Genomic DNA, 20144 nt, shown 5'->3' with positions numbered 1-20144 from the left:
ATCAAGGAAGCCATGAACTCATTGAGGAATTTACAGCAGGCCATGTCGGAGGACAAAATCCCACGTCAATGGGATTTCTTTTCATGGCTGTTCTCTGGCGCCTGGTGGCAGTTGCTGTTGAAACTTTTGGCTCCTGTGCTTGCTGTGCTGGTATTGTTGTGCTTGTTTACGACCTGTGTTATCCCGTGTTTGAAGTCTGCTGTGACACGGTTTGTGTCTTCTACCGTGGCACAAGTACATATACAGCTTCTTAGAGATGACGGATGTGATAACTATGATGTGGTGCAAAACGTGGATTGCGTAGATGCTGTTTGACTCGGCATTGCTTTACGGAAACTTGATGATTTGACCATCGAAAATGCCTTGCAAGTGATGGATTCAATGATGTACCGTTTCTGTGTTTTTCTTTTTCCTTTTTTATTGATAACAGTCTGGTCACCTAAGGCAGAGGGACCGTGTAACTCTTTTCCTGCACTTAATCTGGCCGCAGGTTTTTTGAGTTGCGCATACTTTGGACTGGAGTATTGAGGGAAAAACCTCACTGGAAGTTATTGTTTTCATTTCATTGATTTCATTTTCTTCCTTATGTTTGATTGTTCGGGTTTGACATAATCATATGATAAAACAGGAGGGATATGTTAGGGTTTGCAGAATATCTTCATCGTATGATTATGTTGGAATGTAACCTGTAATAAGTTAATTAGTTTGTCCTGTCTAGACAAATTAGTTTACCACTGATTGACTAAACTCAGAGGAAGCAATCAAAGGTGCTTTGTTTACAGAAAGTCGTAAAAGGCCCCCTGCTATGCCTTGATCAGCAGGGGGGCGTCTCCAGCCCAACCTGTGTATTCCCAAACCCCCACTTGAAACCCCACTTTGGTTCTCCCAATAAATAAGTGCCTGACGAGGCCTGAGTGAGATTTCATTCGACTATCGCTGAGAGCACAGCGACGAGTGAACTCTCCGCCTGCAGGTGTCTAAAACGACTAACTTGTCTCCAGTGTGGTCCTTGCAAAATAAGTTAGAGTGAACACCACCCTAACAAAATCTATGAACGTCTATTGTTTGTATTAGAAGGAATGGTTGCTGCAATTTCACCGATCGCCTTTTACTAAAGATTTCCGTGGGGAGGAACAATGAGAGTTCATCTCAATTTTTTGATGCTCTGCGAAAGCGGAGCCACCTATACTTGTCAATGGGAAATAGTTAATAGTCCTGCCTTGTAGTTATTAATTCTGCTAAAGTTTACAGACCAAATTGGTTAAGCTTTAGGGACAGCTTTTGGTGACATCCACCCATTCAAATATAAAACTATTGATTATGCATTGAGCAATAAATTAATATATTTTCCACAAATTATACTATATGTAAGGAACAATAATAGGAGCCATTTAGCTATTAAAGTATTAATATAAAAATACCCTCGTAAATACCCATAAACTGATGCTTTGCTTCTCTTTCTACTGCCTCCACGCCTTTGTTCACCTCCTTTTTCTTAGAGTTGCCATCTAGTGGTGGTGGCAGCATAAGAAATGAAGTAAAAACATACCCATCATGCATTGCCTCTTTTCACCTGAGAACCATATGAATTTGTATTTATAGAAAATCTCCAACAGTACCGCAGAAAGATATATATTTCTTTTTCTGAGCAAGTTTAGAAAATGACATTCTCTTAAAAATTTGAGAACAAGGATTGTACTAAAAATTTCTGGCACAATTTCTGATTTAAAGAAAGACATTTTGATCATATTTTTTCGTATATCCTTGCTGCCAGCCGCCATGAACTTGAATCAATGACGTCATTGACCCTCTGCTTTATCCTGTGAGAATGAAGCTAACGGACTGTGATGTAAACTACTCTTGATTTGACCAGTAGAGTAGGGGGTGCAAAAATCAGTTGTATGTCTGGGTCCACGTACCTTTTGGCCATTAGTTTTTCTTTATAGTGTAGGTAAATGGAGAACGGGAAATGATCCGTGGGGCTATTCCAGAAAGCAGGTTATATGAAAGTTATATCATATACGTTCGTATCAATAACGGGTCGGGAACGTAGTAATTTCATTTTATTTTGCAATTACTAATTTGTTGAATGAAGTTCGGCAAGTAGGTGCACAGTTGCAGAGCACAGCTTGATGCACCATCGCTCAGTATGTGGCGACCATGAAATTTGGCTTCGTGTGAGGGATTTTGTATTGTACAGGAGAATCAGGGGAGAGCGCGAACGCAGTCCCCCACTACCAGAAATTATGCAGTCGAGATTCCCACATTTGGGGAATTCGCAGGGGTCAGCACAACCGGAGTGCAATGGCTGAGCCTCACCCTGGGTGAACCACCTTCTTGATCATGGTATCTCCCCTGCCAGGTAAGTATGAGTTGTATACGTCGCCGGGGCCGACCTTTTCACCGCGCACACCATCTACAGTCAGAGGCTAATTTGGTACAAAAGTGTGAGCACACATTCAGTGGATGAGACAGCATTCGTAGAACTGTTAACATAGTATATCGTATTAGAGAGAAGCTGTCTATTAGTCATTCAAAACCAAAACATTTTAAATTAAGTAAAAAATAGATTCAGAAACATGACCATCATGCCTTGCTTCTTTTTCTACTGCCTCCACGTCTTTGTTCACCTCCTTTTTCCTAGAGTCGCCATCTAGTGGTGATGCCAGCAACTATAATAAACCGATAAATGAAGTCAAAACATGCCCATCATGCAGTGCCTCTTTTCTCCTGAGAACCCTAAAACGGTATGAATTTGTATTTATTGAAAATCTCCAACATTACCGCAGAAAAATATATATACTTCTTTTTCTGAACGAGTTTTGAAAATGACATTTTCTTAACATTTGGAGAACAAGAATTGTACTAAAAGATCCTGGAACAATGATAGGAAAATCTCAAGCAAAAAAAGACATTTTGACCATATTTTAGAACAGTTACGTAAATTCTTGCTGCCGCCTAAGATGAGCCGTCATGAACTGTCATGTACTGATATTGTACTGTGGGCCTACGTGATGACGTAGTGAAGGAGTGACGTTCAGGGAAATGAATATGCAGACAGAGCGGCAAGTTGATGGCCCTCTGTTTCATGAATAAAAGTGATTAAAGACATCGGTTCGGGTCCTGATTAAATTCAGAGTGCATTACCTAATAAAGATATAAGGTGAGCACACAACATGAACTTGAATCAAATCCGATCAAGACGTCGTTGACTTTCTGCTTCATCCTGTGAGAATGAAGCTAACGGATTGTGATGTAAACTACTTTTTATTTGACCAGTAGAGGGGGGCGCACCGCTCCTGGAGGTACTGCAATACCAGGTCGATGCATAGAGTGGACGGAGCAAGCCCCTATACCATCTCCCTGTTGCGAAAATCCAATTAATACATGGTCCCCGGATAGGGAACGTATCAGATATTAATCTGATAAGAACAGATTCTACACCTGGTCTTAGCCAAAAGGCCGAGAAGCGATGTACTGAAACTGGTCTGAGGAAACCACTTAAATAAAGAGACTGTGGTGTGCAAGGACTGGAGTCGGAGGCGGAGTGATAAATGACGGTGCCAACGGCAGTTGTTTTAATGACATTTATAATTAGCTTATCTCAACCACGGGCCGACTCTTTTCCCTTCGAGATCCTAACACACACTCCTCAAACAGGAAACTCCCACACGTGTAAAACATCCCACCGGAACTCGGCAACGTGAACTTAGGTTCCGGGTGAATTATGTCAACCCACTACAAGACTACCAATTCAAGTTACGGTCTAAATATATCGACTCATACTAATGCTTCTTTTCCGGCGCATCACGTGATTCCCGTTTCTTTTTGTGGTCAGGTGCGGAAGTCAACGCTGCTGCCATCTAGCGGTGTAACGGCATATACGCTTTAACAAATAATAATCACTCGCAGGGCACACAGAGACGAAAAACCGTCCGCACTCGCACCTACGGGCAATTTGGAGCGCTCAATGGGCCTATCATGCATGTTTGGGGGAAATGGAAGGAAACCAGAGTGGAGAACGTGCACAATGCAAACAAACAGGTCAGGGAGTTGGAACCGAACGCAGCAGAGCAAGCATGGACTCACAACGACACGTTTAGAGTGTAAACGTTTCCATAGAATTGCCAAACACCAAATACTTGTTCGAACTATACATCTTAGTTGAGTGTTAAGGCCTCCTAAATTTAGCAAATATATGAAGATCTATTTTTATTAAAAGGAAATGGTTGCTAGTGTGACACCGCCTGTTACTTTGGTGAGACCAGCAATGGGGTGGCCCGTTTGGACAAGCCGAAATCAGTTCACTCTTGTTTCTCTTCAGATCGTATAAATCTTTCGCCTTTTACTAAAGATTTCCGTGGGGAGGAACTACAAGAGTATATCTCAATATTTTGATGCTCTGTGAAAGCGGAGCTTCCAGTACTTGTCAATGGAAAGTAATCTTAATTCCTGCTTTGTTGCCATTAATTCTGCCATCCACCCATTCAAATATAAAACTATCTAATATGAGCAATAAATAAATATATTTTCTACTAATTATACTATAAGGAACAATAAACGGAGGCATTTAGCCATTAATATATTTATTATTAAAGTTAATTCAGATTTGTGTCGAAGTTGTAAAGATTTAAGCCGTGTAAATGAATACAGCCATAAGTACTTCAGTACAAAAGTACTTCAGAAATACATAACACGCTTTTGTTAGTTGAACTAATACGACGATACTGTTAATCGACTGAGTTGAATATCAGGAGTACGTCACTACATTAGCTTAATTTTTATTTAACCAATTTCAAAGAACTACTCTGATCATGTCCCTCCCCTCAATGCTCCACTAGGAAGCATAGAACGCTCATCAAAAGTGGAGAATCTATGATATAAACATCATTATTCTCCGCTAGCTTCACGCTCAGGAAGGAACATCAATTCTCATCATCGTAGTTGGCGAGACCGTTCACTTTAGAAACACATATCTCAAGTTAATAACTATAGAAATGATCCCAGAAAGTATAGCCTTAATTCATCAACGAGGGGCGGCGGGAAGTCATCTGCGAGTGTACCATTTTTACCCAGAGGGCAACCACGACTAGTAAAGGACTATGTTTAGATTGTATTAGAAAGAGTGCCGACGTCATTAGGGTATTTGGCAACACAGCCATCATTGGCTGAGCGCTCGATCACGTACCCACGATCCTTTGCGTCAATGTTTAGAACAAGCAATTTTTTTAACACTTGTTGTGTTACAAGTATACTTGTTTAAATTGTCTAAATTGTAAGGCTTTAAAACTGGCTGTGTATACTAGGCTTTTGTTTTAAACATGAAGGCTTTTATTTAAAAACGACCATGTAAAGTAAAGGTTTTAAAATTAACATAGAGGCTTTTAAAAATGCCTATGGTAGCCAAACAATCAACTTTACATTGCAGACACGTTTCAGAATCCACCCGCCGTGAGTACTGATAACGCTTGCAGACACCAGAGAGAATATTTTATATTGCCCATCCATCCAATTTCTGTACTGATTCTCCCCACGGGGTTAGTAGGCGTGCTGGAGCCTATCACATAGGGATGGGCGGATCGATACAAAAGTATCGATATATCGATCCAGGCTGCTCATTTTTGAGTATCGATCTCCCTAGCTAAAATATCGATACTTACAATTATTTAATTATATTTTTCCTCATTTTTTTCTGCTCCAATTTGACGACTTGCACTCATGCTAGCACTACTTTTCCTTCCGCCTGCTGCACCGGCGTGTCCTGCTCTGCTTTGCTCCCGCCCCCTTTTCTCACAAGCCAAGCCCTCCTCCTCCGCCTCCCGTTCCAATCCAAACAAACACAAACAAGCATGGCCACGGCGGCGGCCCAGTCCGAACGCAAGAGAAGTGTAGTTTGGGGATATTATATTTTACTTAATAACAACGAGGCAAAATGTGAAATATGTCACAAAACAATTAAATATTGTGGCAACACCACAAACTTGACAAAACATTTAAGCAAAATTCACCCCACGGTTCATGAAGAGCTGCAGTTGAAACGTGCCGCAGACACTAAGGCAGCGACGGAAAACCCTGCAGCCACACCGAGGCTAAGGTATCAAAGTACCTTAGAAGCAGCGTTTCAGAAAGGCAAGACATATCCAGGTATCAGGTGCTAACCAAAAATTGTAAGCATTTGTGGTTGATGTGCTATTTGAAGCAATAATTACTACGCTTTAGTCAGTCATTTATAAATAAAGTTTTCCCCTTTTCAATTTGTGGTCGAACGCCATACGTTTTATTTGTAACTCCACTTCCTATAAACAACACTAAAGTATTACAATATTAAATGTAAGTATCCAGTGGCTTTACAAATTGATAGTTTTGCTGCTCATGACGATTAAGCCCTGCATCTCTGTTGGTACCATGTCTCTTTTTAGATTATACTAAAAGACAAAACTTTTTCCCAACAACAGAGAGAGAGAGAGAGAGAGAGAGAGAGAGAGAGAGAAAAGTAAAGAATAGCTCCTTTTTATTAAAGTTATACTATTAATATGCATATTCCACTAATGCACTAATGTCTAAAAAGGTTAATAATTCACGTGACGTAATACTTTTTTCTACAAAAATCAATAGATGACTCTCCAAGAGCAAGAATGCCACTGCATTTAAATCGTTTTCTGGGCGGGAAATTACACTTCCGGTATCGATATCGGATCGAATATCGGGTATTTTGGGTAGGAAATACTTGGTATCGGATCGATTCCAAAATCATTGGTATCGCCCATCCCCACTGGACATCATAAACTGGTGGCCAGCCAATCGTAGGGCCGATATGTTTTCTATTTTGTTGTAAAGGATAGAATTCTTCTGCTATTCACATTTAGATAAAGGTCATGAACTTGACTGAATCAAACCCTTTCAAGACGTTATTGACTTTCTGCTTTATCCTGTGAGAATGAAGCGAACCGATTCTAATGGCTTCCTGACTTAACTATCCTTTATTTGACCAGCAGAGGGGGGTGCACCGTTCCTGGAAGTACTGCAATACCAGGTCGATGCGTGGAGTGGACGGAGCAAGCCCCTAATTCCATCTCCCAGTTCCAAAAATCAATTTAATATATGGTCCCCGGATAGGGGACGTATCAGATATTAAACTGATAAGAACAGATACTACACTTGATCTTAGCCAAAAGGCCGAGAAGCGATAACCGAAAGTTGGTCTGAGAAAACTACTTAAATAAAGAGACTACCAATTCAAGTTACGGTTGAAATATATTGAGTCATACTAATGCCACGTACCGACCACCGTAACAAACCTCAACTATTAACAGTTTGGAATGATAATGCGTCACCGGGCTGTTTTCAACCTGTGCATCGGTTGCAGATTTTCGTGTGTTCGTGGAGGTTTAGTGTCACGTGGTTCACGTTGACCCAATAGAATAACGATGAACTGAGCTCCTGATGGGAATAGCTTTTAATGACCAACAAAACGAATTGGTCATTCGCCAAAAACAATCGGATCTTTGGATACATTTCGGGACCGAAGGCAAGATAGCTGTTTGACGAACATTTTGACGGGAAAAAAAACACGCAGCAAAAAAACACGCGGCCCACTTCGCCAAACTACTTCCTGTTTCCTCTTCAGATCGTATAAATCTTTCGCCTTTTTTTTTTTTTTTTTTTTTTTTTTTTAATTTCAAAATGTTTTTATTAGTTTTCACACAGAAATGACAACAGCATATGTTCTGGAACAATTCGCATGGGAACAGACCTTGCATTGCATACAGCCTACTAAACAAACATTTCACCCATACAAAACACCTCATTGTTACCTAATTAATAAAATAAAAAAAAAAAAAAAAAATAATAATAATAATAAAAATAATAATAATAAACAAAATTAAATTTGAAAAAAAAAAAAAAAAAAAAAAAACAAGAAAAGGGAAGGGCAAGGGGAGGGGGGGTGAGAGTGGGCTATTACTCCAATAAATTTGCATCAAACTCATCCTCATAATAATCCAGGAAAGGTTGCCATACAGTTCTAAAATTCTCCTTCTGAATTGTGGTTCTAACTTTTTCCAACTGGAGGAAGGACATGGTCTCACTCACCCAGCGAGAGTGCCTAGGGGGCAATGGAGATTTCCAACACATAAGAACCAAACGTCGAGCGAGTAATGAGGAAAACGCCATCATCTGAGACTGAGCCTTCGAGACTCCTTTTGTCTGTACAACCCCAAATACTGCCGTGACTGGATCTGGGTCAATTCTTCTCTTACATATGTAGGAGAATGTGTCAAAAATTCTAGACCAAAATGTATGTAATTTTGGGCATGTCCAGAACATATGCCCTAAGGTTGCCTCAGCTTGCTTACAGCGGGTACAAGTAGGGTCCACGCTTGGAATCATTTTAGCCAATTTGGTCCGTGAATAATGTAATCGATTAAATACTTTAAACTGTATTAGCCTATGTCTGACACAAATGGATGTACTGTATATCTTACTGATAGCCTTTCGCCAAATTTCATCAGAAATGTTCAAACTCAAATCTCCTTCCCACTGGGTCTTCAAATGGTGAAGTGGCGGGCAGTTAATATTACAAATCATTCTATACAGTCGGGACACACCACCCGATTGTTGCAAATTTAGTGTCAAACAGTCATCCAGGGGACTGGAATCCGGTTGTAGGGGGAATGATGAAAACTGAACTCGAACAAAATCTCGAACTTGGAGATATCGAAAAAATTGAGTACGAGATAAATTAAATTTCGTAATTAATTGTTCCCAGGTTGCAAAACTACCCCCTACATACAAATTTCCCACGCATTTCACCCCATGTCTGGCCCAGGACAAAAAAGCAGTGTCAATCAGTGATGGTTTAAAAGCAACGTTTTTAATCAAAGGCATAGATAGCAAGGGTTGTGTATATCGAAAGTGCTTACGAAACTGGGTCCAAATGCGAAGGCCCGATCTGATGATTAAATTGGTTGAATGCTCACCCACTGGTAGCGGGAGAGGGGCACACAGTAGCGATGCCAGAGATACTGGAGAACAATCATGCTGTTCCATTAATAACCAAGATGGCCCATCTTCATCCGGATTCAAATTATACCAAAAAGCCATTTTAAAAATATTAGCAGCCCAGTAGTAGTACAAAAAATTAGGTAGCCCCAGTCCACCGTCTTCTTTACGTCTCTCAAGGACTGATTTCCGAACACGAGGTATCGATTTATTCCAAATAAAGCGGCTGATGTATCCATCGAGCTCCTTAAAAAATGATTTTGGCAGAAAAATGGGAATTGTTTGGAACAAGTACAAGATCCTCGGCAGAATCACCATTTTAACCGAATTAATACGGCCTGCCAAATTTATAGGAAGCGAAGACCAGCGCAACAAATCCTCCTTGATTTGATACAAAAGCTTTTTGAAATTAGCTCCGAATAAACCTGTATGACTACTAGTGACTTTCACCCCCAAATATGTCATAGATCCTACTGCGGTCGTGAAGGGGTAAGAGTCATAGACATGATTTTTCGCTATATTATTAATAGGAAATAAAATACTTTTAGTAGGGTTGATCCGATACCCCGATGACATACCAAAATGTTCCATTATGTCTAAACATTTCGGGATTGAGGTATCCGGATCTGACACAAACAACAACAAATCATCCGCATACAACGAAACCTTATGAACTAAGCCTCCTCTCAAGATTCCCCGTACATCCGCACAATGTCTCAGGGCAATAGCAAGTGGTTCTATGGCCAGATCAAAAAGGAGGGGGGATAGAGGGCACCCCTGTCTTGTCCCCCGTTGAAGGGTAAAGTAAGACGAGATAAAATTATTTGTCCTCACCCTTGCTTGAGGTGAAGCATACAATATCTCTATCCAAGAAACAAAGGTTGGACCAAATCCAAATTTGGTCAAAGTTTTAAAGAGATGTTTATGTTCAATTGAATCGAATGCTTTGTGCGCATCTAATGATATAACTATTTCTGGGGAGTTTCCAGTAGACGTGGAGTAGATTACGTTAAAAAGCCGCCTAATGTTGTGAAATGGTTGACGGCCCTTCAGAAACCCCGTTTGGTCCGGATGTATGATCTTTGGCACTATGGACTCCAACCTTGATGACATAATTTTAGCAAGGATCTTATAATCACTTGTAAGCAAACTTATTGGACGATAAGAATCACATTTTGTTGGGTCCTTGCCCTTTTTAAGAAGAACTGAAATGGTGGCCTGGGTCATGGAAGTTGGAAGCTTTTTCTGTTTTAGGACTTCGCTATAGACTATACATAATAAAGGAGTTAATTTATTAGCAAAAGCCTTATAGAATTCAATTGGGTAACCATCCGGGCCGGGTGCCTTCGAATTCTTCATGGATTTGATAGCTTCCCCTATCTCGGCTTCAGATATGGGCAGTTCCAAAAAATCCCTGTCCTCTTCAGCCACCGTGGGAAAAGCTATATTATCCAGAAAGCTGTTAGAACGAGAATAGTCTGCTGTATAGAGAGACGAATAAAAGTATTTGAACTGGTCGTTGATGTCTTTGGGATTAGATTTAATTTCTCCGTCTAGTGCCTGGATTCCCTCAATAAAATTAGTTGCCGAGCGCTGGCGCAGTTGGTGAGACAGAAGCCTGCCAGCCCGTTCTCCATGTTCATAACAATTTTGCCTGGACTTCAAGAATTTTTCACTGGCCTCCTTAGAGGTCAGAAGATCAAATTCTGTTTGTAACGCTATTCTTTGTTTACGTAAATCGGCTGTTGGTGAAGAAGAATGCTGCAGATCTACATTTCTTATTAATTTGATCAACTTCTCAAATCTTTCCCTACGGGTTTTATTGAGACGGGCATTGTATTCAATTATCTGGCCCCTAATGTAAACCTTAAAGGTCTCCCATAATATAAAAACATTCGTGCCCGGTAAATTATTCGTCTCCAAAAAGAAATCAACCTGTGATGAAATAAATTCCACAAAATTCTCATCCGACAATAAATATGTGTTAAATCGCCAATCATACTGTAAGGGCAGTCTACTTTGAAGGCAAAGTTCTAAGGTTACTGGGGCGTGGTCCGAGATTACAATACTATCATAATCAATTGATTTAATTAGTGGGAGTAATTTTTGATCTATTAAAAAAAGGTCAATTCTTGAATACGTCTGGTGGACTGCAGAAAAAAATGAAAACGTTCTGGAGGTTGGATTTTTAAATCTCCATGGATCGACAGCTCCCAGAGATTGGCAAAAGGTCTTAATAGTAGATGCAGATTTAGAAGGGGGGCCACTTGAAACCCTAGATCGGTCAAGTGAGGGCTCAAGAACCGTATTTAGATCCCCGCCCAGTACAAGATGGTGTGTCCCAAGATCCGGAATGCGCCCAAACAAATCTTTAAAGAATTTAGTGTCATCCCAATTGGGGGCATAAACACTAATAAGCACTACTGGAATACCACAAAGCTTACCCTGCACAATAACAAACCTCCCTTCTTTATCATCTATAGCCCTATAGAGAGTAAATTGCACATTTTTACCAATTAAAATGGCTGTACCGCGTAATTTGGAATTTAAGCCAGAATGATAAACCTGAGATATCGGACCCCTCTTCAATTTATGGATATCGTTAATACGAAGGTGTGTTTCCTGTAGAAAAATTACCTCCGCTTTTAATTTATTCAGATGAGAAAACACCTTACTCCTCTTCACTGGGTGGTTGAGACCCCTCACATTCCAGGTTACAAATTTTGTTAATCGTCCTTTCACATCACCGGAAGAACTCAACATAAATTGAAGAAAAAATAATGGAGGATGGATGTAAAAAAAGGTTGCTCCACATCTCTAGCCCTTGGATAGGAAAAGGAAAGAAAGGGGAAAAGCAAAAAAAACAACAAAAAGAAAACAGAGAAAAGAGAGGAAAAAAAAAAAAAAAGAAAAACCACAAAAAACAACAACACCAACACCCAAAAGGGTTTCACACCCAACACAAAACCTTTGTTGCCGGTCCCTCCCCAAATGAGAGACTGCACCCAGCCCACCTCCCACGCCACTATGAAGCATCTGAATTGTTAAGGCTACTCCAGACACTTGTCACAAGTGGCTGCGACCCCACATGAACCTAACATTACACATTTAACCAAATATCTATACTATGAAACACCAACAAGACCCACCTACATACATATTCCCTCGTTAAGCCCATGGAAAACAAACATATTGAAGTATAATAACTCAGCAAAACAACAGATCGAGAAATACCAACGATGGTACCGTAAACAAGCAGGTAAATGTAAACAAAAATGATTCAAGGCGAGAAATGAATTGAGACATGTGTGTGTGAAATATAAACAAGTAAGCAAAATTGCTTGCATGGAAAAAAATATATATACATATATATATATATATATATATATACACATACACACACACGTACACATACATACATACATACATACATACATACATATATATACACACATATATATACACACACACATATATACATATAAATAATCGACATAACTCAATAATAATAACCCCTAAATAAGTAAGCCTTAACATTAACCACAGTAATTAAGTTTACACATAGACAATAGAACTGGCATCAGTCAGTATAAATCACGAGTTATGAGAGAGATGTAGTAAGAACCCACTTACCAACCCAAATAGCTGTCCATGAAAACGTCTCATCCCAAATATGTAATTTTTAATGTCTCAAGAGTCCCCAAGTCATGCCGACATCAGACCTTTGGCAAACGCAATTGCCCTCACTGGGTCGGAGAACACTAGCTGCACGCCATCCGTGGTCGTTACCTTCAATCTCGCAGGGAACAAAAGTCCATATTTCACTCCCTCGCACTGTCTTAGTATCTGTCTCGCCGGGCCGAACTCCGCTCTCTGTCTTGCAACTCGCTGCGTGAAGTCCGGGAAGATTCGTATGACGTCCCCATCTTTAGAGACGAGCTTCTGGGAAGCAGCTTTCTTCAGAATGGCCTCCTTTTCCTGAGAGTAATGGAACTTCACTACGAAGGCTCTCGGTGGCTGATCTTGTCCCGGTTTGCCAGATTGTGGATTGGTGCGGTGGGCCCGGTCAATTACCGGTGTGGTTTCCATTTGCAGTAGTTGCTGCAGAAGTTCCGCAACAAAAGTGCTCACCCTTACACCAGATTCACGACCCTCTCTGACACCGAACACTCGCAAATTGTCTCTCCTCGACCTTGCTTCTAAGTCCTCTGTTTTCGCCGTCATGTCTGACATTACTTTCCGTAAATCGGACACTTGTTGTTCCAACTCGGTGATTCTGTCTGATTGACCATTGGCACCCTCCTCCAAGCTAGCCATACGTTCCTCCAGGACGCCAACTCTGTTGCTAGCATGGTCGATAGCCGCCTTCAGTTCGTCTCCAAGGCTGCTTATTTGTTTGGACAGCTCCTTCTTCTGCATTTCCGCCTTCTCGTCAATCTTGGTCAGCAATTCAGCCCTCAAAGCGCCAATCGCCTGTAGGACAGCGGACTCTCCCGAGGCTAGGCTACTCTCTCCGGGCTCATTAGCTCTCAGCCTCGGCATTGTAAAGAAACTCCACAATACCGTCGAGAGAGGAAAAAAGAGAAGAATAAAACAACAGAAAATACTGTGTATAATTGATTGATAGGTGTTCCACGAGTAGCAAATTATTTTAAAAAAGGGGTCTCGTTGGCATATTTTAGGTAAATGTGGGAGAGCTCAGACGACACGTCTACATATCTCCGAAGCTCAACTTTTAATCTTTCGCCTTTTACTAAAGATTTCCGTGGGGAGGAACTACAAGAGTATATCTCAATTTTTTGATGCTCTGTGAAAGCGGAGCTTCCTGTACTTGTCAATGGAAAGTAATCAAAATTCCTGCTTTGTTGCCATTAATTCTGCCATAGCTTACAGGTAACATCCACCCATTCAAATATAAAACTATCTAATATGAGCAATAAATAAATATATTTTCTACTAATTATACTATATGTAAGGAACAATAAACGGAGGCATTTAGCCATTAATATAATTATTATTAAAGTTAATTCAGATTTGTGTCGAAGTTGTAAAGATTTAAGCCGTGTAAATGAATACAGCCATAAGTACTTCAGTACAAAAGTACTTCAGAAATACATAACACGCTTTTGTTAGTTGAACTAATACGACGATACTGTTAATCGACTGAGTTGAATATCAGGAGTACGTCACTACATTAGCTTAATTTTTATTTAACCAATTTCAAAGAACTACTCTGATCATGTCCCTCCCCTCAATGCTCCACTAGGAAGCATAGAACGCTCATCAAAAGTGGAGAATCTATGATATAAACATCATTATTCTCCGCTAGCTTCACGCTCAGGAAGGAACATCAATTCTCATCATCGTAGTTGGCGAGACCGTTCACTTTAGAAACACATATCTCAAGTTAATAATTATAGAAATGATCCCAGAAAGTATAGTCTTAATTCATCAACGAGGGGCGGCGGGAAGTCATCTGCGAGTGTACCATTTTTACCCAGAGGGCAACCACGACTAGTAAAGGACTATGTTTAGATTGTATTAGAAAGAGTGCCGACGTCATTAGGGTATTTGGCAACACAGCCATCATTGGCTGAGCGCTCGATCACGTACCCACGATCCTTTGCGTCAATGTTTAGAACAAGCAATTTTTTTAACACTTGTTGTGTTACAAGTATACTTGTTTAAATTGTCTAAATTGTAAGGCTTTAAAACTGGCTGTGTATACTAAGCTTTTGTTTTAAACATGAAGGCTTTTATTTAAAAACGACCATGTAAAGTAAAGGTTTTAAAATTAACATAGAGGCTTTTAAAAATGCCTATGGTAGCCAAACAATCAACTTTACATTGCAGACACGTTTCAGAATCCACCCGCCGTGAGTACTGATAACGCTTGCAGACACCAGAGAGAATATTTTATATTGCCCATCCATCCAATTTCTGTACTGATTCTCCCCACGGGGTTAGTAGGCGTGCTGGAGCCTATCACATAGGGATGGGCGGATCGATACAAAAGTATCGATATATCGATCCAGGCTGCTCATTTTTGAGTATCGATCTCCCTAGCTAAAATATCGATACTTACAATTATTTAATTATATTTTTCCTCATTTTTTTCTGCTCCAATTTGACGACTTGCACTCATGCTAGCACTACTTTTCCTTCCGCCTGCTGCACTCTGCTTTGCTCCCGCCCCCTTTTCTCACAAGCCAAGCCCTCCTCCTCCGCCTCCCGTTCCAATCCAAACAAACACAAACAAGCATGGCCACGGCGGCGGCCCAGTCCGAACGCAAGAGAAGTCTAGTTTGGGGATATTATATTTTACTTAATAACAACGAGGCAAAATGTGAAATATGTCACAAAACAATTAAATATTGTGGCAACACCACAAACTTGACAAAACATTTAAGCAAAATTCACCCCACGGTTCATGAAGAGCTGCAGTTGAAACGTGCCGCAGACACTAAGGCAGCGACGGAAAACCCTGCAGCCACACCGAGGCTAAGGTATCAAAGTACCTTAGAAGCAGCGTTTCAGAAAGGCAAGACATATCCAGGTATCAGGTGCTAACCAAAAATTGTAAGCATTTGTGGTTGATGTGCTATTTGAAGCAATAATTACTACGCTTTAGTCAGTCATTTATAAATAAAGTTTTCCCCTTTTCAATTTGTGGTCGAACGCCATACGTTTTATTTGTAACTCCACTTCCTATAAACAACACTAAAGTATTACAATATTAAATGTAAGTATCCAGTGGCTTTACAAATTGATAGTTTTGCTGCTCATGACGATTAAGCCCTGCATCTCTGTTGGTACCATGTCTCTTTTTAGATTATACTAAAAGACAAAACTTTTTCCCAACAACAGAGAGAGAGAGAGAGAGAGAGAGAGAGAGAGAGAAAAGTAAAGAATAGCTCCTTTTTATTAAAGTTATACTATTAATATGCATATTCCACTAATGCACTAATGTCTAAAAAGGTTAATAATTCACGTGACGTAATACTTTTTTCTACAAAAATCAATAGATGACTCTCCAAGAGCAAGAATGCCACTGCATTTAAATCGTTTTCTGGGCGGGAAATTACACTTCCGGTATCGATATCGGATCGAATATCGGGTATTTTGGGTAGGAAATACTTGGTATCGGATCGATTCCAAAATCATTGGTATCGCCCATCCCCACTGGACATCATAAACTGGTGGCCAGCCAATCGTAGGGCCGATATGTTTTCTATTTTGTTGTAAAGGATAGAATTCTTCTGCTATTCACATTTAGATAAAGGTCATGAACTTGACTGAATCAAACCCTTTCAAGACGTTATTGACTTTCTGCTTTATCCTGTGAGAATGAAGCGAACCGATTCTAATGGCTTCCTGACTTAACTATCCTTTATTTGACCAGCAGAGGGGGGTGCACCGTTCCTGGAAGTACTGCAATACCAGGTCGATGCGTGGAGTGGACGGAGCAAGCCCCTAATTCCATCTCCCAGTTCCAAAAATCAATTTAATATATGGTCCCCGGATAGGGGACGTATCAGATATTAAACTGATAAGAACAGATACTACACTTGATCTTAGCCAAAAGGCCGAGAAGCGATAACCGAAAGTTGGTCTGAGAAAACTACTTAAATAAAGAGACTACCAATTCAAGTTACGGTTTAAATATATTGAGTCATACTAATGCCACGTACCGACCACCGTAACAAACCTCAACTATTAACAGTTTGGAATGATAATGCGTCACCGGGCTGTTTTCAACCTGTGCATCGGTTGCAGATTTTCGTGTGTTCGTGGAGGTTTAGTGTCACGTGGTTCACGTTGACCCAATAGAATAACGATGAACTGAGCTCCTGATGGGAATAGCTTTTAATGACCAACAAAACGAATTGGTCATTCGCCAAAAACAATCGGATCTTTGGATACATTTCGGGACCGAAGGCAAGATAGCTGTTTGACGAACATTTTGACGGGAAAAAAAACACGCAGCAAAAAAACACGCGGCCCACTTCGCCAAACTACTTCCTGTTTCCTCTTCAGATCGTATAAATCTTTCGCCTTTTTTTTTTTTTTTTTTTTTTTTTTTTTTTAATTTCAAAATGTTTTTATTAGTTTTCACACAGAAATGACAACAGCATATGTTCTGGAACAATTCGCATGGGAACAGACCTTGCATTGCATACAGCCTACTAAACAAACATTTCACCCATACAAAACACCTCATTGTTACCTAATTAATAAAATAAAAAATAAAAAAAAAAAAAATAATAATAATAAAAATAATAATAATAAACAAAATTAAATTTGAAAAAAAAAAAAAAAAAAAAAAAAACAAGAAAAGGGAAGGGCAAGGGGAGGGGGGGTGAGAGTGGGCTATTACTCCAATAAATTTGCATCAAACTCATCCTCATAATAATCCAGGAAAGGTTGCCATACAGTTCTAAAATTCTCCTTCTGAATTGTGGTTCTAACTTTTTCCAACTGGAGGAAGGACATGGTCTCACTCACCCAGCGAGAGTGCCTAGGGGGCAATGGAGATTTCCAACACATAAGAACCAAACGTCGAGCGAGTAATGAGGAAAACGCCATCATCTGAGACTGAGCCTTCGAGACTCCTTTTGTCTGTACAACCCCAAATACTGCCGTGACTGGATCTGGGTCAATTCTTCTCTTACATATGTAGGAGAATGTGTCAAAAATTCTAGACCAAAATGTATGTAATTTTGGGCATGTCCAGAACATATGCCCTAAGGTTGCCTCAGCTTGCTTACAGCGGGTACAAGTAGGGTCCACGCTTGGAATCATTTTAGCCAATTTGGTCCGTGAATAATGTAATCGATTAAATACTTTAAACTGTATTAGCCTATGTCTGACACAAATGGATGTACTGTATATCTTACTGATAGCCTTTCGCCAAATTTCATCAGAAATGTTCAAACTCAAATCTCCTTCCCACTGGGTCTTCAAATGGTGAAGTGGCGGGCAGTTAATATTACAAATCATTCTATACAGTCGGGACACACCACCCGATTGTTGCAAATTTAGTGTCAAACAGTCATCCAGGGGACTGGAATCCGGTTGTAGGGGGAATGATGAAAACTGAACTCGAACAAAATCTCGAACTTGGAGATATCGAAAAAATTGAGTACGAGATAAATTAAATTTCGTAATTAATTGTTCCCAGGTTGCAAAACTACCCCCTACATACAAATTTCCCACGCATTTCACCCCATGTCTGGCCCAGGACAAAAAAGCAGTGTCAATCAGTGATGGTTTAAAAGCAACGTTTTTAATCAAAGGCATAGATAGCAAGGGTTGTGTATATCGAAAGTGCTTACGAAACTGGGTCCAAATGCGAAGGCCCGATCTGATGATTAAATTGGTTGAATGCTCACCCACTGGTAGCGGGAGAGGGGCACACAGTAGCGATGCCAGAGATACTGGAGAACAATCATGCTGTTCCATTAATAACCAAGATGGCCCATCTTCATCCGGATTCAAATTATACCAAAAAGCCATTTTAAAAATATTAGCAGCCCAGTAGTAGTACAAAAAATTAGGTAGCCCCAGTCCACCGTCTTCTTTACGTCTCTCAAGGACTGATTTCCGAACACGAGGTATCGATTTATTCCAAATAAAGCGGCTGATGTATCCATCGAGCTCCTTAAAAAATGATTTTGGCAGAAAAATGGGAATTGTTTGGAACAAGTACAAGATCCTCGGCAGAATCACCATTTTAACCGAATTAATACGGCCTGCCAAATTTATAGGAAGCGAAGACCAGCGCAACAAATCCTCCTTGATTTGATACAAAAGCTTTTTGAAATTAGCTCCGAATAAACCTGTATGACTACTAGTGACTTTCACCCCCAAATATGTCATAGATCCTACTGCGGTCGTGAAGGGGTAAGAGTCATAGACATGATTTTTCGCTATATTATTAATAGGAAATAAAATACTTTTAGTAGGGTTGATCCGATACCCCGATGACATACCAAAATGTTCCATTATGTCTAAACATTTCGGGATTGAGGTATCCGGATCTGACACAAACAACAACAAATCATCCGCATACAACGAAACCTTATGAACTAAGCCTCCTCTCAAGATTCCCCGTACATCCGCACAATGTCTCAGGGCAATAGCAAGTGGTTCTATGGCCAGATCAAAAAGGAGGGGGGATAGAGGGCACCCCTGTCTTGTCCCCCGTTGAAGGGTAAAGTAAGACGAGATAAAATTATTTGTCCTCACCCTTGCTTGAGGTGAAGCATACAATATCTCTATCCAAGAAACAAAGGTTGGACCAAATCCAAATTTGGTCAAAGTTTTAAAGAGATGTTTATGTTCAATTGAATCGAATGCTTTGTGCGCATCTAATGATATAACTATTTCTGGGGAGTTTCCAGTAGACGTGGAGTAGATTACGTTAAAAAGCCGCCTAATGTTGTGAAATGGTTGACGGCCCTTCAGAAACCCCGTTTGGTCCGGATGTATGATCTTTGGCACTATGGACTCCAACCTTGATGACATAATTTTAGCAAGGATCTTATAATCACTTGTAAGCAAACTTATTGGACGATAAGAATCACATTTTGTTGGGTCCTTGCCCTTTTTAAGAAGAACTGAAATGGTGGCCTGGGTCATGGAAGTTGGAAGCTTTTTCTGTTTTAGGACTTCGCTATAGACTATACATAATAAAGGAGTTAATTTATTAGCAAAAGCCTTATAGAATTCAATTGGGTAACCATCCGGGCCGGGTGCCTTCGAATTCTTCATGGATTTGATAGCTTCCCCTATCTCGGCTTCAGATATGGGCAGTTCCAAAAAATCCCTGTCCTCTTCAGCCACCGTGGGAAAAGCTATATTATCCAGAAAGCTGTTAGAACGAGAATAGTCTGCTGTATAGAGAGACGAATAAAAGTATTTGAACTGGTCGTTGATGTCTTTGGGATTAGATTTAATTTCTCCGTCTAGTGCCTGGATTCCCTCAATAAAATTAGTTGCCGAGCGCTGGCGCAGTTGGTGAGACAGAAGCCTGCCAGCCCGTTCTCCATGTTCATAACAATTTTGCCTGGACTTCAAGAATTTTTCACTGGCCTCCTTAGAGGTCAGAAGATCAAATTCTGTTTGTAACGCTATTCTTTGTT

General features: G+C 40.2%; 7 non-coding genes and 1 pseudogene across 7 annotated transcripts; 2 read left to right on the top strand and 6 right to left on the bottom strand.

Moving 5' to 3' along the window:
• Nucleotides 1–2206: 2206 nt before the first annotated feature.
• Nucleotides 2207–2370, bottom strand: LOC133145721 (U1 spliceosomal RNA). Its single transcript, XR_009710973.1, has one exon. It is a non-coding gene; the product is annotated as a U1 spliceosomal RNA (small nuclear RNA).
• A 913-nt stretch (nt 2371–3283) lies between these two features.
• On the bottom strand, nt 3284–3474 carry LOC133145819 (U2 spliceosomal RNA). Its single transcript, XR_009711069.1, has one exon. It is a non-coding gene; the product is annotated as a U2 spliceosomal RNA (small nuclear RNA).
• Nucleotides 3475–4304: 830 nt separating this feature from the next.
• Nucleotides 4305–4418, top strand: LOC133146002 (U5 spliceosomal RNA). The gene has a single exon (XR_009711243.1). It is a non-coding gene; the product is annotated as a U5 spliceosomal RNA (small nuclear RNA).
• A 384-nt stretch (nt 4419–4802) lies between these two features.
• LOC133145921 (small nucleolar RNA U3) lies at nt 4803–5020 on the bottom strand. The gene has a single exon (XR_009711166.1). It is a non-coding gene; the product is annotated as a small nucleolar RNA U3 (small nucleolar RNA).
• A 1976-nt stretch (nt 5021–6996) lies between these two features.
• LOC133145746 (U2 spliceosomal RNA) lies at nt 6997–7188 on the bottom strand. Its single transcript, XR_009710996.1, has one exon. It is a non-coding gene; the product is annotated as a U2 spliceosomal RNA (small nuclear RNA).
• Nucleotides 7189–13717: 6529 nt separating this feature from the next.
• Nucleotides 13718–13823, top strand: LOC133146019 (U5 spliceosomal RNA; annotated as a pseudogene).
• A 404-nt stretch (nt 13824–14227) lies between these two features.
• LOC133145934 (small nucleolar RNA U3) lies at nt 14228–14445 on the bottom strand. Its single transcript, XR_009711178.1, has one exon. It is a non-coding gene; the product is annotated as a small nucleolar RNA U3 (small nucleolar RNA).
• Nucleotides 14446–16406: 1961 nt separating this feature from the next.
• On the bottom strand, nt 16407–16598 carry LOC133145744 (U2 spliceosomal RNA). The gene has a single exon (XR_009710994.1). It is a non-coding gene; the product is annotated as a U2 spliceosomal RNA (small nuclear RNA).
• Between the last annotated feature and the right edge of the window lie 3546 nt (nt 16599–20144).

Source organism: Syngnathus typhle, linkage group LG21, assembly GCF_033458585.1.
Source record: "Syngnathus typhle isolate RoL2023-S1 ecotype Sweden linkage group LG21, RoL_Styp_1.0, whole genome shotgun sequence".
In the NCBI taxonomy this organism is placed as follows: domain Eukaryota; kingdom Metazoa; phylum Chordata; class Actinopteri; order Syngnathiformes; family Syngnathidae; genus Syngnathus; species Syngnathus typhle.
Note: the sequence above shows the minus strand (reverse complement) of the source record. Positions and strands in the feature narration are given on the sequence as shown.